The 21403-nt window shown below is 40.0% G+C and overlaps 1 long non-coding RNA gene across 1 annotated transcript; it reads right to left on the reverse strand.

Annotated features, from left to right (window-relative positions):
- Positions 1-893: 893 nt before the first annotated feature.
- LOC133385089 (uncharacterized) lies at positions 894-21390 on the reverse strand. Its single transcript, XR_009762773.1, has 3 exons — positions 21326-21390; positions 16605-16782; positions 894-1003 (listed from the first exon to the last, which is right to left on the reverse strand). It is a non-coding gene; the product is annotated as an uncharacterized LOC133385089 (long non-coding RNA).
- Positions 21391-21403: the final 13 nt, after the last annotated feature.

Raw genomic sequence — 21403 nt, forward strand, 5'->3', positions numbered from 1 at the left:
CTCATGTTTCTCTATCCCTGTTATACTCATACTTCTCCCATTGTTTCAAATGGCATGGGCGAGAAAAGGAGGCTGTATAATAGGAGGGGAGGAGGCATGGAGATGGGGGTAGTTTGTGTGCAATAGAGAATTGAGAAAAGGAGGAAAGAAAAAGGGGTGATGGTAAAAATGGGGTATGTGTACAAAAGGGAGGTGAGGAATAGGAGGGAGAAGGAGGCATGGAAATAGGGGGGATCTGTGTGCAAGGGGAAGTTGAGAAAAGAAGAGAGAAGGAAAGAAGAAAAAGGAGTGAAGGTGAAAACAGGTGGCAAAGGGGTGTTTGCAAAAAAAAGGAAGGAGTAGGAGGCATGGGAATGCAGGTGAAGATGAAAACAGGAAACAAAAGGGGCTGAAGAATAGTGGTGGCTTCACAATTGGGCAGAAGATGAAAATGGTGCTTGGTAGTTGCAATGTGTGGGAGGAGGAAGGTGCAGGAGGTTACCAAATGGGTGGTCTGTGTGCAAGGAGGTTTGCAGAAAAAGAGGAAGAGGAGGGGGCAGCCACATGAGGTGAAAGTGAAACAGAGGTGCAAAGCGGGAATAGGAGAAGTGGCTTTATATATAAGGGGTCAGGAAGGCAAAAAGAGAGCTTAGTAGTTGCACAGGGTGGAAAAGGGAAGCTCCAGGTTGTTACTGTAGTAGAGGTTGGTGAGCGGAGCAAGCAGGGGCACAGCCTGTAGTATACACATATTTATGGGTTTGCTTGGTCAGCATTTTTAACCCAGTAGTGACCAGTCTTATTTAAACTTTGAGGAAGCAAAATCAACATACTATTGGGATGTCTTGAGTCACTGCTTGATATGCTGGAGTTACAAACTCTAGCTCAGCCTCAGCAGTATCTGTATTCACCACACATTCTATCTGAAAGAGTCGAACATCATACTTTGACTGAAGAAAAATCCGGCAGGGATATCGGCCAGGATATTGAGGCATAAATTTTATAGAAAGCTCAACTGCAGCATCTTCTGTGTGGGGAAAAATAAGTATTATTAGTATAAGTATTATAGGAAATTCAACTACAGCATCTTCTGTGGAAAGGGAGATAGAAGCCAAGATGATGAAATTTTTATTATCATACTTTGGACACAATGAGAAGACATGATTCACTAGAAAAGACCATAATGCTGGGAAAAACAGAAGGGAGCAGAAAAAGAGGAAGGCCAAACAAGAGATGGATTGATTCCCTAAAGGAAGCCACAGACCTGAACTTACAAAGTCTGAACAGGGTGGTTCAAGACAGATGCTCTTGGAGGTCACTGATTCATAGGGTTGCCATAAGTTGTAGTCGACTTGGAGGCACATAACAACAACAGAAATGTGTACTCAATAATGTGTAGACCTTCTACTGTGGAACTCCATTCTTTTTGCTGATTTATCCTCAATTCTGAGATAAGTCTCTGGTGGGAGTTTCCTCTTTGAATCTGCTTGTTACACTGCTGTTGGAAACGGTGCAAGCCTAGGTGAGTGCAGTTGCCGACATATAAGGACTCTGAACAGCTTTAGGCTTACGGGAAAACATGAAGAACCCTCAATTCTGTATGTGGGCAAGTAAGAGGTTGTTCAAACTATTTCACCAGTTACAAAAAGCACAAAACGCTTCACCTGTTGCTTCCCTGCCAAGCAGATATGATTAATCATGGAAGCAGCCAGAGAGCCATCAATGGAGAGAACAGCCACAGAGAACCAGAATTGTAACATACCAGTGAGCATTTAATGACATACTGTATGAATTTAATATCTAATGGAAGAGGGGAATTGGGGGAGAGATGCTCGCTGGATTTAATTAGGAACAAAAAAAAATGTGTACCTTACTGGTAACTTGCTTGATGAACTCCTTCTACCTCTGAGCAGCTCCCTGGCTGTTAAAGGAAAAAGGAGGTCATCAAGGAGCTCACTGATCAAGGATGGCAAGGGAAAGATAAGCAAACTGTATGTATAGTGTGCGTGCATGCGCGTGTGTGTGTGTGTGTGTGAGAGAGAGAGAGAGAGAGAGAGAGAAAGAGAGAGAGAGAGAGAGAGTTCTGTCTGTTGAATTGAGACAAATGGTGGTGACACGTGCCAAAGTTCTAGGTTTTATAGAAAAAATAAAAACTGAGGCCAGATAGCATCCATCCGAGTGTTATTAAATAACTCAAATGTACAATTGCCAATCTTCTAAGAAAAATATGTAGCTTGCCCCTAAAATCAGGCTCCATATTTGAGGACTGGAAAGTGGCCTATGTAACACCAATTTTTAAAAAGGAATACAGGCAGGATTCTAGAACTTAGAGGCCCATTAGCTTAACATCTGTTCTAGGAAAACTGATGGGAAGTATTGTTAAAGACAAAATTACTCAGCATATAGAAGAACAAGTCTTCTTGAAGCAGAACCAGCATGGCTTCTGCAAGCATAAGTCCTATTAGAGTTCTCTGAGAGTGTCAACAAGCATATTGATAGAGGTAATCCAGCTGATATTGTGTACTTAGACTTTTTAAAAGCTTTTGACAAAGTACCTCACCAAAGAGTAACCTTAGCAGTTATGGAATAGGGGGAAAGTAATATTGTGGATTAGTAAAGAAACAGGAAGCAGAAAGTAGGAATAAATAGACTGTTCTCCCAATGGAGGAATATAGAAATTGGAGTCCTCCAAGAATTGATATTGGGACCTATGCTTTTTAATAATTTAATAAATGATCTAGAAATGGGGTGAACAAGTTTGCTAATGATACCAAATTGTTCCAGGTGGTTAAAACAAAAAGGGATTGCAAAGAGCTCCAAAAGGACCTCTCCAAACTGAATGTGCAGTGATAAAATGGCAAATGAAATTCAGTGTAAACAAGAATACAATGTAAACAGATACACATCAGAGCAAAAAACCTTAATTTCACATGTACTCTCATAGAGTCTGAACTGGCAGTGACCTTGGAGTTGTAGTGGATAGTTCAATAAAGATGTTGACCCAGTGTGTGGCAGATGTAAACAAAAGGCAAATTCCATGCTAGGAAAGGAACTGCAAACCAAACTGCCAATATCATAACACCATTATACAAATCCATAGTGTGACCATGCATAAGAACATAAAGAGAGTCTGCTGGATCAGGTCAATAGCCCATCTAGTCCATCATCCTGTTTTCACAGTGGCCAACCAGATGTCTATAGGAAGCCCGCAAGCAGAACCTGAGCACAAGAGCACTCCTCCACCCCTGCAGTTTCCAGAAATTGGTATTCAGAAGCAATAATGCCTCTGATTGTGCAGGCATTTGGACTACTGTGTATAGTTCTGGTTACCTCACCTCAAAAAGGTTACTATAGAGCTGGAAAAGATTCAGAAAAGGGCAACCAAAATGATCAATGTGGTGGAAAAACTCTGCTATGAGTAAAGGTTACAGTATTTGGTGCTTTTCAGTTAAGAGAAAAGGCAAGAGGAAACATGACAGATGTAGAAAATTATGCATGGAATGGATAGAGTGTACAGAGAAAGGTTTTTCTCAATCTTTCATAACACTAAAACTTGGGGACATTCAATGAAGCTGAATGTTGGAAGATTCAGGACAGACAAATTCTTCACACAGTGCATAGTTAATTATGGAATTTGCTTCCACAGAAGGCAGTGATGGCTTCTAATTTGGACTGTTTTAAAAGGGGTTTAGACAGATTCATGGAGGATAAGGCTATCAATGCCTACTAGCCATTGCTAGGATTCATAGGACCTGCTTTTGGGCTTCCCATAGACTTTGGTTGGCCAGTGGTGGTCTACACAAACCATTGGTCTGTGCCAGCAGGCTCTTCTTATGTTAGTTTGTGTGTGCACACGCATGCAGCACAAATGAAATGCACACATGCTGACATACAGCCTTTGGAGGGGTGCCAATGCAGCCTTCAGACCAAAAAAGATTAGCCGCCTATGATTCAGTCTGAGAAGAAAAACACACAGGTGCTATTCAAATTCCTTTTTTTTTTCTCCCCCAGAGCAAGAAGCAGCTTTGTGTCATACACCACAGCCCCAATACGATTTGGTTTTCTTTGGGCTCATCCAGACGACTGCAAAATGTGTGACACGCCCGCTATGTGTGTTCATTATTTTTCGGTCGTCCAAATGATGTCTTGCGCTGTTACACATTGCAATACCGGCAAAAATGCGATTTGCTGTTTAAAATCAGGAATCATCCGCTGTGCCTTCAGGAGTTAGGATGCAATACCGTGGACTTTACAGCTGATGGGCGGTTCTTGGGTATTTCCACTTGCCCCTTCTCCTCATTCCAGCCAATCACGTATCTGCACTTTTGCGCATGTGCGAGAATAAGCCAGGGAAAATTGAACCAATCATCGCAATGGTGGGGTGTTGGGGGGGGGTCTGCAACTACTGCGCAGATGCGTTTTATTTTTTGCCAGCCTGCAAACTGGGCGGTCGCTCTGGGTGAGATCTGCAATGCACAGCAAGCGAGAAAGGGGGGATGGTCGGTTTCAGCCTGCCTCCAAAAGCTTTGTCAATTTCATTCTACTTGCTGGGGTTTTTGCTTCAAATTAGAAAAGCATACATTTGTTTAAGTGTAATATCGAAAATACAAACAAGAAAAGGGCTTCTGGTCAGTTTCAAGCCTTCCGGAAAGCTTTGTCAATTTCATTCTCCATGGGAAGGAAAGGGAGAAGGAGGGGGTGACACATTTCTTGCTTTTTTGGAGAAATAAGTGCAATTGCCAGCATGTGTATCTCCTTAAATATCAATAAAGGCAGAAAAGCATACATTCGTTTAAGTGTAATATCGCAAATACAAACACGAAAAGGGCTTCTGATCAGTTTCAAGCCTGCTCCGGAAAGCATTTCATTCTCCCTGGAAAGGAAAGGGAGAAGGAGGAGGGGGTGACACATTTCTTGCTTTTTTGGAGAAATAAGTGCAATTGCCAGCGTGTGCATCTCCTTAAATATCAATAAAGGCAGAAAAGCATACATTCATTTAAGCATAATATCGCAAATACAAACAAGGCAGGCGTGAAACTGACCAGCAGCCTTTCCTTCCCAGGCGAGAACTCCTTTACAGCCATATTGTGCTTCGTTGCAAAGGGGGGGAGGAGCATACATATTTTTTTTGCTGACCAATTGGTTGATAGGGGGAGGTTTTAGAGGTGGAGCTTGGAAAAAATGAAAAGAATGTAGGGGTCTTACCACTGCGGGTGCAAAAAAGCTTTTTTTTAAATTGGGAAAGAGTGAACTAAAAGGCAAAGTGAGGACTATAAGATGACAAACCGAATATGGAAACCGTGGATTATCCTGCTCTGTTTGGATAAACCCTTTGCAGCTGCTTTTTAAAAAAGTGTGAGATCCTCACAATGAATCTCCTGAAGCCCAACTGTTGAGCCATGGCAGGGCAGTGTCACCATGAAGGTTTAGAAAACCAGAGGACACGTCTCACTTTTTTACAAGGCAACATGACTAACTGTACTTTTCTTTTGAGTTTTGAGTCAATGTGATAGACTGTTCCTTCTTGACTGTCTACTACTTTGTTGGAAAGTATAGTTGCTAATTCCTGATTATAATCATTACTGGTAGTAGCAAAGAATCCCAAAAGAAGCAGGCAAAGTAAAACTCAGAGCCTCTTCCAGCTGGATTGTTCTACCACCAACAGCACCCCCAGGGTTATCTACTACCAGCTGCCTTGTGGGAAGGATCCCGGGAGAGCAAGGAAGACAGGCATCAGACCTCTGGCCCAGCTGCCACTGGACCACCCCCTCCCCACCAGAGCTATCTACCACCAACTGCCCTGTGGCAACAATTCCAGGAGAGAAGGAAGCAGGCAAAGAAGACATCAGGAGCCTTCTCCTGTTCCAGCTAGACTCTGCCAACTGGGAAGGAGCCTGATAACTTGTATGTTGATATTGTTTATTGGTTTTTTTAATTGTTACTTATAAGTTGCCTTAGAGGATTTGTATCCTGAAAGGCAGGATATAAATAACTGTAATAAATAAATAGTGCTTTCATTGGCAATTTAGTTTTCCTGTGACAAAATGGTGTTCAGTGGCAATTCAAGCCTTTCATGAATGGTAGCTAGAAACAAATGGATATCACCATTTCCAACCTTGCTTGAACTCTTGTTATTCTTTATAAAAGCTGAAGTTCACGAAAGGAGTAATACAGTATTATATTATGTGCCTCCAACATTACCAGTCTATCGAACAGATTATAACACCTCAGGTTCAAACTTCTCTGAAATACATTAGCTTGTTCTCTCATAAAGACAAGATTAATGACCTGCTAATTTACGAATTATTACCTCTTTTCTGTTTTGTCACCAAGTTATTATCCCCGTTGGCTATCTTCCACAAAAATGCCCTATGTTTGTCAGTTATACAAGTAATAAAACTTGCTTACTTATCCCTAGCTCCTAAATATATTTCCTTCAAATTCGATTGCATCCAGCTCATAACATTCATGCAATACATGGGAGCACAGAAAAGATCCACATTAGATCATTTTTCAATCTTTTGATGTACAGTTTAAGAACTAGAAGACAAAACTCGCCCTTTTTTAATATAAAAATATTAGCAATTCTTGTCAGCCTTAATACACTAAAGTAAAAAAGAACTAGAGGAATAGGAATAATTTTTAGATAACATGCTTTTATTATCAGAATAGGTTTAATTTTCCTAACTACCTATGATCTGTTCTTTCTCCCAATTGTTACACAGGATATACATTTTGCAGAATTTATTGCACACCAGATAACATCTTTGCCCACATTAAGGACTGCTTATTGTGGTATGGTTGCATTCTGGTTTGTATACCAAAGTACAAAACACTTCTTTCCTATCAGTTATTAAGGATGACCATATGCAAAGCTCACAAGTTCCTCTTCAAAATACCAAGCAAGGATCTCATCTTGGATTGATTCACTGCTTCCAAGTATTTTGAAGAGGAAACAATGGATTAAACACCTAAGTGTCTTTCATAGCTAATGTGAGATGCAATTTTTATGTATTGTAACTTAAGTACAAAATGTATCATAAGGTTTGGATGTGTTGGGCAAAGATTTTAGCCCCATGTGTGGCACCATTGCTGCCATTTTTTGGATCACCCAGACCTCCAGCAGGATAAGTAACATCAATTTGCTGGGTGGGAGTCCAAAGGGGTCTGCGTGTATATATATATATATAGCTTCTTACCCATCCAAAACAGAACAGAATAGAGGCTTAGGGACATACTTGAAAGGAAGCAAACAATATCAGAATAGGGGAGTTATTGCAAGGGATTAGGGTCACATGATATGATAATGTCAAATAAAGTTATTTGCAGGGAAATTAATAGGAAGAGGGAGGACTTTGCAATTTAACAGTTTATTAGCATATCGGTATAGAACAGAGTGGGGAGAGGAAGGTACTTGTGTCCAGAATGAATGGCATACTATTCACAGAAATGAATGGAGATTCTAAGAATAATATGAGAAACTGATTTAAGTTTTGGAAGATGAATGGGAAAGTATGTGCTGTACATGCATATTTGGAGGGAATGCCCTGATGTAAAAGAGTTCCAAAGAAAGATTTTTCAGTGTTATCTCAGATTTAACTAAACAGGTGTTAATTAAACAGACTTAACTAAATGATGTTAATCTCGAATCCCAGGTTGACATTACTTTCACTACAAGAGGGTGCCTGTAATCTCTATAAGGAGTTGGTGATGCATCTCCTAGTGGTGGCACATATGGAAGTAGTGAGGTACTAGAAGACAGGAGGAGGATTCACCTTTCAGCGTTTGTTTTTACACATATGGCAGATGGCATTACCAGAATGACTGCCACAATAAATTAGGATTTCCAGATGTATTGGCAACAAGGATAATTTTGTGAATATCTAGGTCCCTTTTTTTCTTGTACATCAATGGTGTGGGAATGCATCTACCAATCACACAGAGCTCATTCTGGAGGGATTTGTTGACATAGTTTGATATGGTATAAGTTTGATTCCTAACAGAAGTTGGATATATTATTCATTGAACTGAAGTTGATGTTTGTTGTTATTTTGTTACAATTTTTTTGACATTTTTTTTTTAAAGAAGCAGCAATTCAAAGAAGAGGTTAGCTTGTGTTTTCTCTTGGTAAATTAGAACTGCCCAAACTATAGTTAACACTCAGAACGGCAGCCAAGATGTGGAATTTAATGAGTACAACGTAATTCCTGCCTCATCATAGGAAGGGGGGAGGCAGTAAATGGTTCATTAGTATCCTGCATCCAATGCATGCAAGGGGAAGAAGCAGTGGTACAGTTCTGAAATAGGACTTCTGTAAAGATGGTTTTCACAATCCAGTAAGAGAAACACGCACACATAAGTGAACTTTCATATGTATTTCTATTGTTGATAGACATATGAGTGCACATCCCTATCTGCACAATACTCATTTACCCTACTGAACTAGTTGTATGTGTCTTTGATGCAAATCTGAGATGCACATCTGTTTCTAAGGCCACCAGTTCTGGCGCATGACTTGCTGTCCATAACTACAATTTGAACACTGATATGTATCTCATAATGTTTAGAAGCCAGAACACAAGAATCATATCTAAGTATATTAATAAAGGAACACGGATAACCTTGTGCGAGAACCTTGCCTGTTTTCATACTTTGTATGTAAAACAAAATAGGCCACCCACAGAATACAAGCAGAAGAGAAACAGGATCATTGATAATCTGTATTGAGGAGCAGGTTTAAACCTCCAGGAAATTACTTTGGATTAAAAGATTGCTCTGATTACACCTGACAGTGAACAAGTATCTGAGGCAGAATTCATAAGGCATAAAAAGAAAAAAACTGATAACTGGTTCTTGAATATAATATGAAGGGATATTTTAACATATACATATAGAAAAGTATGCAGGAAATTATGCTTTCTAGATAGTGTTATTAAATATGTAAATATTTATCTCATCTAAATCGAGTAGTGGAAATATTGTGAGGTCTAGCAAGCAAAGATGTTAACATATAGTAAATGATTTGCTAGCCTAAGTAATATGATTTGTCATGATATTCAATCATTTTAAAGTACTTTAAACTGAGAAGCTTAGTGGGGGATAATTGGCTCTGTTATTTTATTTGCTATAAATTTTAGTAATGTGACTATCAACAGTTTATCACATTTATAAAAAGTTTTTAGCCTATTAATGTTGTCATATTTTGATAGTCTTTATAATGTAATCCCAGGTGCACTTCATATATGCAGCCATCCATTTTGCATGAAGTAACTGCATGAGCCACAAGCTGAGAAACCACTTATGCATTTCTAGAAAATTGTAAACACATCACTTTGTACCAGAGTTGTGCTGGCATGGTTAAAATCTGTGGGTACTGCATGATTGCTCACATACATAAATAGATAGATAGCAATGACTAACTATTTGAAATAAGCAGACAGCTATGTAAAAATATTTCACTCAGATACATGATGAAAATTATGTTGATGTCAAGATGAATGTGGCTTGTGTACTGCAAACAAAAAGCTATGGGCTGTTTTGAGAATAGGCATGCATGAAAGTTTGTCAAAAACCTGGTCAGCAATTCTTACAAATTTTATTTTTATGTTACTTTATATTAGCATATTCAAAATACTTCCTAAACACACTGACAATATTTCTAATAATCATATTGATCATTAAAATGTTTGTTATCTTTTCGGCGCCAGGTAAAGACCTACCTCTTTGCCCAGGCATTTTAATTTTAATCTTAATTTTAATTGTAATCTTATTTTAATCTTTGTCTTCACCTTGCTTTTAAAATGTTTTTATTGTTGTATTGTACCCTCAGTCACCTGTATTTTAATGTGGTTTTATTCTGTTGTACACCGCCCTGAGAGCTTGTTGCTAAAGGGCGGTCTAAAAGTACAATAAATAAATAAAAAAATAAATAATGAAACTGGTCACTGCCTTGTTGTATGATCATTCACTATACACATCCTGTAACCTCAATTGTCCCACATGATCAATTTATTTCAGTGGGAGTCTTACTAGCACAAACTTTTACTTCTGAAGCCCCAATCCTTAAACTCCTAACTTTAAAGCCTTTTTTTTTCAGGCACAAATATTTTTTTGAGGGATCTGAAAAGCTATCAAGACAGACTAGTGAAAATCATTTCTTTCTTTCTTTCTTTCTTTAAATTTATATGCCGCTTGATTGTAAAAAAAACCTCTAAGCAGTTTACAAAATGCATTAAAATTATCAATAAAACAGTTAAAACAAGTAATTAAAACATTTTTAAAACAAATTAAAAACAGCAACAGAAAAAACAAACACATTATCATCTATATATCTAGATAGGCATGCCTAAACAAAAAAGTTTTAAGCAGGCACCAGAAATAATATAGTGAAGGTGCCTGGCCTGATGTCAATAGGCAGGGAGTTCCAAAGAGCTGGTGCTGCCACACTAAAATAACGATTTCTTACAAGTGCAGAACAGATATTAAGTGGGACCTGTAACAGTGCCTGTCCCACAGATCTGAGTGCGTGCGTGGGCATATAGGGGTAAAGCGATCCCGCAAGTAAGCTGCTACCAAGCTTTTAAGGGCTTTATATACCAATTGTAAAGCTTTGAACTTGGCCTGGTAGCAAATCGGCAAACAGTGCATATCCCTGAACAGAGGTGATATATGCTGACAGGGACTCAGCATTCTGCGCTAACTGCAGTTCCTGGATCAAATGAAAGGAAAGCCCCATATAGAGTGCACTGCAGTAATCCAGTCTTAAAGTCACCAGTGCTTGAACTATGGTGGTCAGCCTGGTGAAATTCTAGGAAAGGCTACAATCCTGTAACAATTTAAAAGCACAGGTTGCATTATTTGCATAGGCTATGATGTGTGTTTAATTGTTTCAAGATTGTAGCCGGATATTGTCCTTGCCAAGAACTATGGATCAATCCAAATCAAATTCTACAGAACACATGACTGGCAAGAGAAAAAAGGGGATTCTCTCCTTCAGATGAGAGAAAAGCAGGGGCTCCGTAACCACAAAGGCTGGTCTAGAACACCCAGTTTAGTCTTAGTAATCCTTCATATGCACAAGATGGGCACTGGATGTGAGAGTCTTTATACTCCTAATTTTATTTATTTATTGTTAAATTTACATCCTGCCCTTCCTTCCAGAGGGAGCCCAGGACAGCAAACAAGAAGTGATAGAACACTAAAAACATATTTAAAAATACCTTTAAAACAGTAACAATACAGATGCATACTGGGATAAGATATCTACTTAAAAGGCTCATTGAGAGAGGAAGGTCTTCAGGTGTGCAATCAAGGAATAATTCATGCACAGCAACTTATTTTGACAAAATGTTCACCTGTCATTGGATTACCTACCGTATATTCCGGCGTATAAGACGATTGGGCATATAAGACGACCCCCCAACTTTTCCAGTTAAAATATAGAGTTTGGGATATACTCGCCGTATAAGACTACCCCTGCTTATGACATGCAAGCGATGTACCTTACTGGCGATTGGCTGGTTGTTGTATACAAAGCCTATCGTGCGAAGGCAAGAATGTCTTTGAAGTCAAGACTAGGGGCGTCAAGCCCCTCCCACTCTCCAGTTCATTCTTGCCTTCGTACGAACAAGATTGAGATCCTATAGCGTAGCTTAGCTAAGTTTTCTGTGTTTTTTGTTGCTGTATTTGTTTGACAGAGTGTGGAGGTTTTGTGACTGTGTGTTTACCAAGTGTTCCCTTCCCTCTGTCTTGTATCTAACATCGTGTTTTCCATTCCTGGGGAGTTCCCTTGGGGGGGGTTCCCTGCTGCCCGGGCCATTGATTTTCCCAGCCTTTCATCCAACGGCCATCAGAGGGACCGCGGCTGCAGTTCTCTCTATTCCCAGCGGGAGCTTGCGGCTGCAGCTCCCGTCGTTATTTCCCTCCCGTTCCTGGCCGTTTGAGTCTCCCCCGTCCCGGGAATATTTCATTGAGAGTCTGCGGCTGCGGCTCTCTCCCTTTGCGGCTTTTATCTCGGACTGCCTTGAGCCTCGCTGCCTGACAGTTTCGCGCCGCAACGGTCCCTGCATACAGCGGCTGCGGCTGCCTCCTCCTGCTTCCTTAGCGGCGGCAGCTTTTTTGCCTTTTTTACCTAGCCGTTCCTTTATTGATTTTCTGCGCCGCGACCTTGCTTATCGGCCCCGCGACTGCAGCACAAGCGGCTCTACCCCCGCCCGCCATTGCCGCTTCGTTATTGTCCGCCATTTTTTGACTTAATTTTCCCGCTCTTTTTCAGCACCCGGCGTATAAGACGACCCCCGACTTTTGAGAAGATTTTCCTGGGTTAAAAAGTCATCTTATACGCCGGAATATACGGTATATCTCCATGTGCTTTGGTTCCAATTTTCCTTACATGTATAAATGTAACAGTTTATTTTTTTTAAAAAACTGTGATATCATGGGTTAAAATGGATATATCCTCACAAACTTGATAAAAATCATTATCTAAAACTATTCCACTTCTTCTTTTTAGTAAAAGTGTGACAGGAGAGGAAGTAAAAGGGACTTCAGGGTGTCTCCATCAACTGTGCTGAAAGACTAGTTCCATCAGCACTTTCAGTTACTCTCCTTTTTGAAATTTTACCATTCCAACTGGTAAATATAAGAACTCTTTAACTAAGAAATATTGCCTGAGATTTCTTTTTCATCCAATCACTTTCCATTTTGTGTCATGTTTTTAGACTGTAAGCCTGAAGGCAGTGCCTGTCTTATCACTTTGAGAGCTATTTTTTTGGCTGAAGTGTGGGATAAAAATGGATGAAACAGATTATCCTGACCCATTCAAATCTGGGTTCAAGGCCTCGTTATAGGACTGAATCGGCCTTGGTCGCCCTGTTGGATGACCTTTATTGGGAGGACAGAGGGGGTGCTACCCTGTTACTTTTACTTGATCTCTCAGCGGCTTTTGATACTATTGACCATAGTATCCTTCTGAGACGACTTAAGGAGATGGGTATCAGAGGCACTGTTTTACAATGATTCTGATCCTGTCTCCAGGGTTGTTTGTAGAGAATAGCACTGGGTGATTGTCTTTCGGGTTCTGGCAGTTGTGCTGTGGGGTGCTGCAGGGTACCATCTTATCCCCAGTGCTGTTGTATATGAAGCCCTTGGGAGCAGTCATCAAGAGATCTGGGGTGAGGTGTCAGCAGTAAGCTAACGATGCCCAGCTCCATTTCTCTTTAACATCTGAATTGGGAGAGGCCATGCAAACCCTGCACTGGTGCCTGGACTTGATGGTGGGGGCTGGATGAGGGCCAATAAATTGAGGCTGACTCCTATTCCAAATGGAGGCACTATGGGTTGGTGGTTCCCAAGTTCGGATAATTGTCTGCTTTGGATAGTGTTGTACTCCCTCTGAAAGAGCAAGTTCATAGTCTGGAGTGCTTCTGGATCCATCTTTGTCACTAGAGGCCCAGGTGACCTCAGTGGCTAGGAGTGCCTTTTACCAGCTTTGGCTGGTAAGACAGCTGCAGCTGTTTCTCGATCGGGATAGCCTGACCACTGTTGTCCATGCACTGGTAACCTATGGGCTGGATGACTGTAATGTGGTCTATGTGGGGCTGCCCTTGAGGTTGGACTGGAAGCTGCAGCTGGTTCAAAATGTAGTGATGCGATGCTCACTGGGGCAGAGTATCACCATGTCACCCTCCTGCTGAAAGAATTGCACTGGCTGCCAATTAGCTACCAGGCCAAGTTCAAGGTCCTGGTTTTGGTATACAAAGCCCTCTACAGCCTGAAAGATGGTCTTACCCCTTATATACCCAGTCAATCACTGTGCTCGGCAGGTAAGGGTCTCCTGCAGATACCATCTTCTCAGGAGCTTCATTCCAGACAACATAGGAAGAGGACCTTTCGTGTTGTGGCACTTACCCATTGGAATTTCCTCCCCTTAAATATTAGACAAGAGGAAGACCAAACAAGAGATGGATTGATTCCATAAAGGAAGTCACAGACCTGAACTTACAAGATCTGAACAGGGTGGTTCATGATAGATGCTATTGGAGGTCACTGATTCATAGGGTCACCATGAGTCATCGATTTGAAAGCACATAACAACAACCCCTTTCCGTATTGTCAGGGGTCTGTTGACATCAACTCCAGGAAATGGAGTCTTGGACCCTTCGGAGGCCCACTGTGAATGATTTGCAAGGCACTTTGAGGGTAAAGTTGCTCGCCTCCGTAGCAGTCTTGATGCCCCATCCACATCTACTTAGTCCCCACTGAGGTGTCCAGTGCAACATCTGCTGCAACTTCTCGGGAACAGTTTCAGTTGATGCGGCCTGGTGACATAGACAAGATGCTTGTGATGATGCAGACAGCAATGTGTCCTCTCAAACCCTGCCCTTCTTGGCTTATTAAAGATTGCCGAGGGGGTTTGACCGAGTGGATCCAGGGTGTGGTCAATGCATCATTGCAGGAGGGAGTGGTTCCAGCTGCCCTGAAAGAGGCAGTGATCCAACCGCTCCTGAAAAAGCCCACCCTGGACCCATTGGTCTGCAACAACTACAGACCAGTTGCAAATACCCCTTTCTTAGGGAAGGTGATTGAGAGGGCTGTGGTGCAGCGATTGCAAGTACTCTTGGATAAAACAGATTATCTTGACCCATTCCTGTCTGGGTTCAGGCCTGGTTATGGGACTAAATCGGCCTTGGTCGCCCTGATGGATGACCTTATTGGGAAAAGGACAGGTGGAGTGCAACCCTGTACTCTTTCCTCAGTGGCTTTTGATACCATTGACCATGGTATCTTTCTGGGCCGACTTGGTGAGATGGGTATGGGAGGCAGTTTTACAATGGTTCTGATCCTATCTCCAGGGTCGTTTTCAGAGAATAGCATTGGGTTGCTGCAGCTGGTGCAAACTGTGGCAGTGAGACTACTCACTGGGGCAGGGTATCGCTAACATGTCACCCCGCTGGTAAAAGAATTGCACTGGCTGTCCATTTGCTACCGGGCCAAGTTCAAGGTTCTAGTTTTGGTGTACAAAGCCCTATACAGCTTGGGACCAGGATACCTGAAAGATCGTCTTATCCCTTCTATACCCAGTTGATCACTGGGCTCTGCAAGTGAGAGCCTCCTGCAGATACCATCTTATCAGGAGGTCTGTTCTCCACAACATACCCTGTGGAACTCCCTACCCTTAAATATTAGACAGGTGCCATCTCTGTTACCTTTTCGCAACCTAATGAAGACCTTCTTTCAACAAGCCTTTTAAGTTGAGATCTTATCCCAATCTGCTTCTGTGTTGGAATTACTTTTTAATATGATTTTAAACCTTTTTTTAGGATGTCTTCAAAGCTTTTTAAAAAAATGTTTTCAAAGTTGTTTTGTTTTAATGTATTTTAAAATCTGTTTTTATGATGTTTTAAAGTGTTTTTAATGCTGTTTGCCGCCCTGGCAGACTTATGCCAGTCTGCATCTGTGTTGGAATTACTATTTTAGATGTTTTTAAAGCTTTTTTAAAAAAAGATATTTTTAAAGATGTTTAATGTTTTAAAAGATGCTTTGTTTTAATATGTTTTAAAGTGTTTTTACTGTTTTTCTTTGCCGCTCTTGGTACCTTCCTGGGAGGAAATGTTGGATATAAATTAAATAAATAAATATGCTATAAATAACTAAAATTAGTAACAATATTAACAACACACAAGAAGCATGAACTTCAAATTCCGGTGAAGACCACATCAATGCTAAGAAGAATGAACATACTGTTTTCTGAAAAATAATTTTAAAATATTCAACAAGCAAATCTGTGCTGAACAGCTTTTTATGACCACTTCTGTTTAAATTTATTATTATCATTAAAGTAAGATCCACATTATGACATTTGAGACATATAAAATAATCCAAAACAACAACATGGTATTTCTATCAACATCTCTTCCACTTGGCTTTTCCGGATTGACTCTCTTTCCCATTTATATGTATTTCCTTCCCTCACTACGCCTTTAGACTGTAAACCTATGAGCAGTGCCTGTATTATTTTCAATTTTTGAACACAACCTAGCAAATTTAGGTGTTTTGTTAAGGCTGTATGCTTCTGAATACCAGTTGCTGGAAACCACAGGAGGGGAGAGTGCACAGGTCCCGCTTACAGGTTTCCCACAGGCATGTAATTGGCCACTGTGAGAAAAGGCTAATGGACTAGATGGGCCATTGGCCTGATCCAGCAGGCTCTTCTTATGTTCTTAGAGTTGAATATTATTACTTTTCTTTTACTTCTTTTCTCCCTGAGGTGTTACCACACTGATATTGGTACCTTCTGAAAGGCCAAGAGCAGCTTTCCTATAGGATTGCCCCCTGATGCCTGGTCATAGAGAAAACCAGCTAAGTGCCAATATACGACACATCGAGTTGGACAAAGGAAAATGGGGGGAAAGAAACTGCTCCTATAACTTGCAGCAGTTGTAAACTGCTTCAGACCATTTCTTATCTCCCCAACACCAAGAATCTTCTACTCAGTGGGTGCCCCTTCCAAGTAAACATCTGAAGTAGATGAGATGGTATCTTTGGCCAGGTGATGTATGAAATATTTCAGAATAATTATTATCAAGATGATGATGATGATGATAGTTTACTAATCAGATGCTTGTTACCTCTTTCTTCTGAAGACCAAATATCTCGTTTTTCGCGGTGTGTAGAATTAACTCTGCTTGATGCCAACACAGGTATATATATTTTTTCAGGGATTTCAAAATATTCAGGCATGCTCACTTCAACACTGTACTCAATATATTTTTTAGAGTATTTAGGAAGGTTCTGCAGAACATCTTTCTGTAAATAAAAGAATAGGGTTTTTTTGTTTTGTTTTTAACAACGTTTTCATGTTAGTCACAAGTTAAAGAGGGACCATGTGCAAGGTTCTACGTGTTCATCTAGATTTTGGTTTCCTTGTTTTCACAGAGTTACCCTCTTAGAAGCTGTCCTCCTCAATTCTCAAACTCCTCTTCAAATTCTCCTACATTTAAAAAACAGTTGGGGGAATTTGGTTTTGCAAAAGTAGTTTAAAAAGAAATTTCTGCCTATACTGTATCTCCCTTGCCCCCACAACTCTTACCAAATTATGTTGGTTGGAACAATAAAGTAGTAGGGGTAATAGCAGTAGTAACATTTATTACCTGCCTTTCAGCCAAAGGTCCTAGGGCGGATTACAACAATTTTAAAATATAGCATGAAATACAATTTAAAATGACCTAAAATCACAAAATAGGGTGGGTCCTAAATGAAGTTGCCAGACACATCTTGATGGGGAGGGACTTCCACAACTTAGGGGCCGCCACAGAGAAGGCCCTCACCTGGACAGCCACACCCTGGACACCTGAGGGCAGTGGAACTACTCAAAGGTCTGCTGCTGATTTCAACAACCGAAAGGGTCTGTAGGGAAGGAGGTGGTCTTTCACATATTTAGAACCTAAATCGTTTAGGGCTTTAAACATTTACATGAGCACCTTATATTGGGCCCAGAAACCAACTGGCAATCAATGCAGCTTTTTTAAAACAGGGGTTGTATCAGATTTGAAGGGAACCCCAGCCAGTAATCTGGTGCTGCATTTTGGACCAGTTGATAGATTTATAGACCAATTGATTTTGAATCAGGATAGGGTGCTAGGCACAGAGATGTCAAAACAAACTTGATTCATTGTTCCCTGAAGAAATGGGGGCTTGGCTATGACACCTAGAACAATGGCATAGCTATTAATAACATGTGTTTTTCATGGTCATATTGTAAGCTTAAGAAAGATCACATCAGGGCTTGTAACCTTCCAGTTACATAGGGCCTTTATAGATATTCTGCCGCAGGAGCAAAAATGTATTTTCTGTTGCAGCCAAATTAAAGAAATAATAATTATTTTGCCATTATATTGAGATCCTGGGAGGGAGGTAATGCTTGTTACATATTCCTTCTTACTATTTGGACAAAACGTCACAAGATGTGATTCAACTATTAATGTATAATTGGTTTTAAATTACTTAAAGGTGACACTATTTGCCATAGCAGCTAAGAAACTACCTGCACATTTAACAATTTATTTTACAGACTGAAACGAAGTTATTCACATGGCTAGCAATTGTGGCTGATAGGGATTTTTAATTATAACATTTTAACTTTTATTATGAATGGGTTTATTAATATAAATAATGTTGTTAATTCCTTTATTTTACATGTAGAGTGAGAGGTTGCAAAGGCCTTTGACTATTGCAATAAAGTCACTGTGCTGAACTCTAAATCCAAATGTAATGTACAAGTTAAGAATTTGCCTTTTTTGTAATGTGGGGGGAGGGGCTTTTTAGATATTGATCCAAAATTTAGTCAAGCTTCATGCTTTACTTGTAAAGTGTAAATTGTACTGAAAATATCTTCAGTAAAATGTGCTCTAATCCTACACGAGGGAGTGATTTTTATGTCATTCACAAACATGCATTTGTGAGACTTTATTACAGTTGCTTTTGGAATTTAAGCTTTACAATGGTTTACACATAGAGAAGACATACTGGGTGACATCAGATGTTAGTCATGCTTAAAATCCATTAATTTCAATGGATCTACTCAGAGTATGATGTAGTGGGATATCAAGTGTGAAAGCAAGCTTTTTATTCTTGAATTAATACTTGACACACTTGTAAACCTATTAATCTTGATTTAAAGATGCATTCCATTGCTATTAGTTCTATTATTTGTATGTTCTTGAAATATATTCCAACTACTGAGATATCAAGCTTTAATAATCCGATAGCTAAATAGTTAATTCTCCAGTCTCTGAAGACTTCAATTCAAATTCAAATTTTCACTTCATTTCATTATGAGTGGTGTGCAAAAAATGGAATTTTTTATTCTCAGATTCATCTCAGTGGGTCAGAGCATAAGAATCTATAGAGGTTTGGGTGACCTCTATGAAACAGGCCTTAAGTTGACCTCAAACCACAATAGGATCAGAAAAGGAGCTGTTGACCTCAGGAAGATATGTACCAACAGAGTTAACAAGTAATACAGAAGGTTCCAAATTCCAGGATTGCTCAGGAATAATCCATTTAACTAAACAATGGTGTGTGCCCAGGGTAAAGCTTGGATTAACAAAAGATAAGGAATAAATTTAATTTACACTTATACAATTTCTCTAGAGGCTACAGGTAAAGGTTTAACTTCAGACAGGTGGAACAATCAAGACACAGGATATTCTTTCATGTACCAAATCACTCACTAATACACCCCTCCCAATTTACATTCAGTTCAATGAAGATTCAAAGTATATTTAAACCTAGTATTTCAGGGAGTCGTCAACACCTCTGGGGCTCTGACAACTTTCTCACTCTATGGAACGCACCCTAGGAACAACATTGTGGCTCCACGAGAACTAAGGAAGGGTGAGAGCTTTTGTGTCTAGTCAAGGTTACAATAAGGGCGGAGCTTTGGCTCATGGGCTAGTTGTGGAAGTCCCATTCCAAACTAGAGTCTCACTACATTTTCAGGAAAGGGATATTCACCCCTAACTCTTCAGTTTCTTTCTCTCTTTTTCTCTCTGTATGACTTGGTGCAACTTTGAACATAATTAGGTTTGGGATCTGTCTTATACTATCTATAATGTTAGGGAATAAGTGATTGGGTTAAGTTAGACGCTGCTCATATTAATTGTAAATGAAAATGCTATATTTTTTCTGTTTCCTCTTTCAATAAACCAACCTTTACTTTACTCTTTGTGTGCTTTATTGGAGTTGAGGGCAAGCTTATATACATGTAAAAGTGATGTGCGGGTTTAATTCTAGCAAAAGGTTCCACTACACTCTCAGGGGTGGCATTTGAATTCCCAGTGGGATTCACACATACATGTGTAATAGCTGTTATTAAACTTATTTTCTATTTTGAATCAAGAGTAAGTTCAAGTACAAATCCCATGTATACAGAACATATGGAATACTGATTAAGTGATAAAAATGCAGCCAGTCGTGTCATCACTGATATCAGCACATAGTAAATTTCTCTGGAACTATACTGTGTGTGTTTTTTTAAAAAAATGTATTGAGGTTCAAAACTAGGCAATGGCAAAAAAAAAACAACCCCCCAAAAATATAGCTATAAAATGTGTCTGTGTATAAGGAAAGAAAACATCTTCCAGAATAATTTAATCAATTGGTTTATAGCATGTGATTCTGGCTGTTAGTGTAGTGATTTGAATCCAATGTATAAAGAGTAGGATTGTTTCATTTTAAATGTGAAACAAAACATTTACTAAATTAACCTGAAAATTTCAGAAGGTAAGAAAAAGGACTTTTGTTTTGTGGCAGAAGGAGAGTAAATATGTGCTATAACAAGTGGGAACCCACAACAAAATGTTGCAGTTCAGAAGAGATGCATCCAGTGGGGCACAGCCACAATGCTAACTTCCTGGTAGATGTGTGGCTTCTGCTTACCGGGAAAGGGAGGGACAAGGCAGCAAGGAGGGAAGCACAGTGCAGGCACACCAGCAGGAGCACCAATTTGGCTCCCGAGGTGTGCATGCACCACAACCACCTGCCTGCCATCTCACCCTCACCCTCCTGATTAGCGGCAGTGACATACCTGCCAAGAAGGTAACACTGAGACTCCATCCCACTGTGAGAGCTACTTCTGTTGCAGTATATCCCTGGTGTGCATGTGTAATCTGAACCTATGGCTGAGCAGATTAGAAAAACAAAAGGTGGCATGAAAGACAAGATTCTCTGCTCTGCTTTGAATTTTATTTCATGTGCAGACTAAAGAATTTTTTTAGTTTTTTTAACATGTAAAAGTGCAGTGAGTCTGCATTTAAGTCAACAGAGCATGCAACTGATTGCTACATTTGGCCCGGGAGGAGGTCTGAGGGGGCAATTTAAGTGAATCCTCAAAACCTCAGAAATATCTGGGATTTTTTATTAGAATTCTATACCAGTCCCAACTGCTGACCTGTAATATTAACAGTGAACTATGCAGGGCAGTTATAATCTACTCATTCTCCCTCAGCACAGCCACCCAACCTACAATAGGTGTATAACAGTAAACTACATTTAGAGGGTTTCTACACTACTCTCTCAACCCAACCTACATCTTGGGGATAAAGGCAAACACTTTTTTGTTGTAAACCAATCATTGCCAGACCTGCAGTATTTTTGTTGTACATAAAATCATTTTCTTTGACTGTATGTTGATACTGGAGTGGAGAAAATTACACTACAAAAATTGGTAATAAATTGACATGAAGTGCCTTTTCAGACTGAAGTATGCAAAAAAAATTGCCTCATTGTCAGCTTCAAAATGTCATGAACAAAGCAAAATTATTAAATTTTTAATCAATAGTGTTTTTACCTCAACTTGCGACAGACCTAAAGCTGCAACTGCAACTCGAACACTGCTGCTCTCAAGTGTCTCTGTGACCTTTCTTCG

The sequence above is a fragment of the Rhineura floridana genome, chromosome 5 (genome assembly GCF_030035675.1).
Source record: "Rhineura floridana isolate rRhiFlo1 chromosome 5, rRhiFlo1.hap2, whole genome shotgun sequence".
NCBI classification, from domain to species: domain Eukaryota; kingdom Metazoa; phylum Chordata; class Lepidosauria; order Squamata; family Rhineuridae; genus Rhineura; species Rhineura floridana.